This window comes from Solanum tuberosum, unplaced genomic scaffold (genome assembly GCF_000226075.1).
Source record: "Solanum tuberosum cultivar DM 1-3 516 R44 unplaced genomic scaffold, SolTub_3.0 scf00187, whole genome shotgun sequence".
Lineage (NCBI taxonomy): Eukaryota > Viridiplantae > Streptophyta > Magnoliopsida > Solanales > Solanaceae > Solanum > Solanum tuberosum.
The window spans coordinates 611,049-617,109 of record NW_006239111.1 but is presented as its reverse complement, the minus strand read 5'-3'; positions in this window follow the sequence as shown (position 1 = coordinate 617,109).

Genomic DNA, 6,061 nt, shown 5'->3' with positions numbered 1-6,061 from the left:
CTTCGAAAGGTCATTTTTTATCTAACATGAAGGTTGGTTCCATTTTAGAGGCTTCCGTTTTTTGTTTGTGCCGTTAGGTGTTTTAAATCTTATGTTTTGGCCAAAATTTGACTTTTGTCAATATTTTTGTGAACGTGCTCAGATGAGAATTCCGTTGGCGTAATTAACTCCAAAGGTCATTTTTTATCTAATAGGATGGTTGGTTCGGGTTTTGAGGCTTTCATTTTTAGTGTTTACCGTTAGGTGTTTTAACTTATAAATTTTGGCCAAAATTTAACTTCGGTCAATATATTTGATAAACGTGCTCAGATGAGAATTTCTTCAGTGCAGTTAGATGCGAAAGGTTATTTTTTATGTAATAAGATAGAGGGTTCGGGTTTTGAGGCTTCCATTTTTAGTTTGTGCCGTTAGGTATTTTAACTTTTAACTTTTTGCCAAATTTTCACTTTAGTCAATATTTTTGATAATCGTGCTTGAATTGAAATTTTGTCACTGCGGTAAGCCATATAAGTTCAGTTTTGGTCTCATAGGATGGTTGGTTCGGGTTTTGAGACTTTTATTTTCAGTTTGTGTCGTTAAGCGTTTTAACTTTAACTTTTTGCTAAAATTTGAACTAGGTCAATTTTTTTGGGAAACATGTTCAAATTTGAATTCGTCAGCGCGGTTAGCTCTGGAAGGTCACTTTTCGTCTTATAGTATGGTTGATTTGGATTTTGAGGTTTTCATATTCACTTTGTACCGTTAGGCGTTTTAACTTTTAACTTTTGGCCAAAATTTGACTTTGCTTTACATTTTTTGTAAATGCGCTCTAATGAGAATTTCGTCAGCGCGATTAGCTTTGGAAGGTCAATTTTATATCTAATAGGATGGTTGGTTCAAGTTTTGAGGCTTCCATTTTCAGTTTGTGCTGTTAGGTGTTTTAACTTTTGAATTTTGGCCAAAATTTAGATTTGGTCAATATTTTTGGTAAACGTGCTCAAATTAAATTTTTTGATATAATGATATGTGTCATATTGAGATTAATTTAACTTGTTATCATAGATTTTGTATTGTTTCATTCAAATATGATTTATAAAATTGATATTAGTATTTTTGGATTTATATTCGTGCGCTTAGAGTTTTAAATGCAATAAATTAATAAATATTTTACAATTGGATAATCATTCAGTTAATAATATTTTGAACATATTGTCAATCAATTACTAACCTAACATTGAACTTGAATGATATATTACCAACAAATTAACAATTAATTAGTAAATTTATTAGAAAAACAAATAATCATACTAACGTATTTAAAATTTATTACCAACAAGGGTTGTGGTGGAGTGGTACGTACTCTTACATCCTTAACCAAGAGGTCTCAGTTTTGATTCCCCTTGGGTACGGAGTCGCCTTGAGTGATATATTACCAACAAACTGCATCGTCCTTAACCAAGCGGTCTCAGGTTCGATTCCCCTTGGGTACGGAGTCGCATTTGTTAGGGAGCGCTTTACTCCCCAATGTGGGACTTCCCGGCGTGAATCCAAAATTAGTTGGGCTCCGGTGTGGGGTACCGGACACCGGATGGAAAACCAAAAAAATAAAAGTATTTAAAATTTATTGGTAAATTACCAACAAAATTTACTATAATTATCAACGTATTACCAACGGAATTGATAATGAAGAAAAAATTTTTACTAACTCCTTTTCAATTCGGTAGTAAAGGTACTAACGATATACTAACAAAAATTAGTTGGTGAATTTACCAACGGAAATTTCAGGGCCATGTTTCAAAATTTTGTAACAACATCTTTGGGCGTTTACCAACTGATTTTTGGTTGGTAAGTTTACCAACAAATTAAAATCGGTTGGTTTTATTTACCGACGAGCCTTTTAGCAACAGATTAATACAATATTGGCATTTGGTTGGTAACTCAATTTGCCAACCAATTTGATCAATTTACCAATAAATTTTTTGTTGGTAATTGGGGTTCCTTTTGTAGTGAGAGACCTAAACTAGGGAGTGTCATTTACAAAATCATCCTCCTCCTCCTCATTGTCGTCGTCGGTGTCCTCGGGAGCCGAAGTAGTAGGTCGGCGAGCGAGGTTCATCACTTGTTCTTTGATTTGCTGAACGGTCTCACTCATGCTTTGTTGTTCAGCTACTCTTCTCTGCTCCGACTCTGCCAGTGCCGATGTAAGCTGTGCTATTTGAGCCGACATAGCAGTAATCTGAACACCGTCAAGTGCCTCGTCTTGACGTGATGATCCAATACCTTCTAAGTTCGACTAGAGTCTTCTTACATCGTTTCGAGAGCCTCGACTATAGACTCTACCCTGTGTGTCCCCCCTACCACTTTCTCTATCCAAATTTGGGTGGACAATTCAAGTGTCATTTCGACCGAACTATCCAGATTCTCAGCGACGTACTAATGAAACTCATTCTGCATATTAAATATAAAAATTGACATTAATATATATACATATCATAAATATATTCACTATTAATATATATTATTCATATTAAATAACTTACAAAAACTCGTTCGGCCCTTTCCTCGACCCACACTTCCGGATCCGACTCATTTTCTTTCTTCTTCACATGAGTCTTCTTGAAAACCTTTGGTTCAATGGGAGTGCGCCCCCAATTCTTTTTCCTATAAATAAAAACTGGAATTTATAACGATATATATATATATATATATATAAATATGAATCAACTAATATTTATTTAAAAGTTTGAATTAGAACTTACCATCTCTCTTGTAATTGTTCCAACTGTCTTTGCACCTTCGATGTGCAACGAGCCACTCTTAAGACTGCCTCTAGCCTTTTTGGCTTGTTCGGAAATTGCCTTAAACTTTTCTGTGTTCCAATATGCACGCAAATCATCAAAAACATGAAGCAGCATCCAACCCGGACGTTGATCAGAGTCCCAAACTTTCTTTAGCCAGCTAGATAGTCTCGTGGATGCCCTCCTCTCAAATGTGGTCGCACTGACCAAATTGTACCTCGACTCCCAAGTACACATAGTCTGGAAAAAAAATTGAATAGCGTTAATTAAATCGATAGAAAACAATAAGTAAAGTATACTAAAATTATTAAACTTAACTAAAAAATATATACCTTAAATTCATTAAACTCGTCTGGCGTATATTGTTTGGAATCTCGCTCCAAGAGTGATAAGCATGTGTGTAAAGTCTTCTAACACAGTCTTTTAAATCCTGGACAACATTCTTTGCAGGATGCCACTTGCAAAACACATAACAAATATGTTAGTTCATGAATAATATATTAAAGTATAAGAAATAAATAAAATAAAATAAAAAATAGATAACAAAACAAACTTACGATGATCCATCCGGCTCAATCATGACTCTACCAAGTCTGTCCTTCTGTCCAGGAGCTAGAGCAGGCATCGCAGCATCTAGTGTAGCACTAGATGCAGCTGTAGATGAAGGTGATACACTAGGATGCACAAAACTTTGAGTCAATGAAGGCGTACCGGCCATAGCATCCGACTGCTCGCTACTAGAATCTCCAATCCTCATGGCAAATAACTGAGGAGATGTACCTGTGGTAAATAGAGTACCATACAATATCCTACCTGCCGATAAGGGTCGTGGTCGACGAATAACCTGTAAAGGTAAGTCCTCGTAGCGCCGTGAAGGCAATACCTGTTAAGTAGAGGAAGCACCGACTGGTCGACGGTAATTAGGATAATATTGCCGAGAATCCGCCGTACCAAACGGAACAGCAAATAAATGAGTATCATGACTGATGCGCTCTGGCATATAAGAAATAGATCCTAGAATATCCTCAGGATCTATGGGTCTCCTAGTTGACTTCTTCTTTTTAGCCTTATTAGTCTGACTAACTCCAAAATGCACGCGATGTTTATCACTGTCACTGCCTGATGACATCTGTATGCAAATTTACATATATAATATATATAAATCATAAATTAAATAAAATTAGCAAAATACACTAACTTACATATATTATATATACATTCTACACTATTCCTCCTCGCTTGTTTCAATTCCATCATTCTCCCATTCTTCCTCCTTAGTAGTTTCATTTTCATTATCGTCCCATTCTTCGTCATCAAATGATTCATTTTCTTCATTCTCATATATTTCTTCCTCAACATTCATTATCGCATCATCAAATACTTCTTCTAATATGTGTTGAGGATGTTGTAGCGTGGTTTCCAATTCAACATCAACTTGTTGTTGAACAATTGCAACATCATTTTGATACGCCACATCTAAGACATTGTCAATTTCAATTCTTCCCACAGGCTTACTCTTTATAACAACCCACCAATCATAACTTCTGTATTTCCTGGTGTGCTTAACTTCAATTATATTATGTTGATGGTCCACCTTTGTGCCTCTATGTGATGGGTCAAGCCACTCACACTGAAACAATATAATCTTCTTTTTAGGCCAACCTAAATACCTCACCCATTGTTTAGGAGGGTCCTACTACGCTAATTCCCATTGTTTATGAGGGTCCTGTTACGCTAATTCTCATTGTTTATGAGGGTCCTACTACGCTAATTCCCATTGTTTGGGAGGGTCCTGCTACGCTAATTCTCATTGTTTAGAAGGGTTCTGCTACGCTAATTCCCATTGTTTAGGAGGGTCCTGCTACTCTACTTCCCATTGTTTAGGAGGGTCATGCTATGCTAATTCCCATTGTTTAGGAAGGTCCTGCTACACTAATTCTCATTGTTTAGGAGGATCCTGCTACACTAATTTCCATTGTTTATGAGGGTCCTGCTAAACTAAATCCCATTATGTAGGAGGGTTCTGCTAATCCCATTATCCAGGAGGGTCCTGCTAATCCCATTATCCAGGAGGGTCCTGCTAATCCCATTATCCAGGAGGGTCCTGCTAATCCCATTATCCAGGAGGGTCCTGCTAATCCCATTATCCAGGAGGGTCCTGCTAATCCCATTATCCAGGAGGGTCCTGCTAATCCCATTATCCAGGAGGGTCCTGCTAATCCCATTATCCAGGAGGGTCCTGCTAATCCCATTATCCAGGAGGGTCCTGCTAATCCCATTATCCAGGAGGGTCCTGCTAATCCCATTATCCAGGAGGGTCCTGCTAATCCCATTATCCAGGGGGTCCTACTAGTCCCATTATCCAGGAGGGTACTGCTAGTCCCATTATCCAGTAGGGTCCTTGCTACCCTACGTCCCATTATTCATAAGGGTTTTTGCTACACTACATCCCAATATTCATGAGGGTCCTTGCTATACTACGTCCCATTATTCAGGAGGGTCCTTGCTAATCCCATTATCCAGGAGGGTCCTGCTAATCCCATTATCCAGGGGGTCCTACTAGTCCCATTATCCAGGAGGGTACTGCTAGTCCCATTATCCAGTAGGGTCCTTGCTACCCTACGTCCCATTATTCAGAAGGGTTTTTGCTACACTACATCCCAATATTCATGAGGGTCCTTGCTATACTACGTCCCATTATTCAGGAGGGTCCTTGCTAATCCCATTATCCAGGAGGGTCCTGCTAATCCCATTATCCAGGGGGTCCTACTAGTCCCATTATCCAGGAGGGTACTGCTAGTCCCATTATCCAGGAGGGTCCTTGCTACCCTACGTCCCATTATTCAGAAGGGTTTTTGCTACACTACATCCCAATATTCATGAGGGTCCTTGCTATACTACGTCCCATTATTCAGGAGGGTCCTTGCTACACTACGTCCCATTAATCAGGAGGGTCCTTGCTACACTACGTCCCATTAATCAGGAGGGTCCTTGCTACACTACGTCCCATTAATCAGGAGGGTCCTTGCTACACTACGTCCCATTAATCAGGAGGGTCCTTGCTACACTACGTCCCATTAATCAGGAGGGTCCTTGCTACACTACGTCCCATTAATCAGGAGGGTCCTTGCTACACTACGTCCCATTAATCAGGAGGGTCCTTGCTACACTACGTCCCATTAATCAGGAGGGTCCTTGCTACACTACGTCCCATTATTCATGAGGGTCCTTGCTAATCCCATTATCCAGGAGGGTCCTGCTAATCCCATTATCCAGGGGGTCCT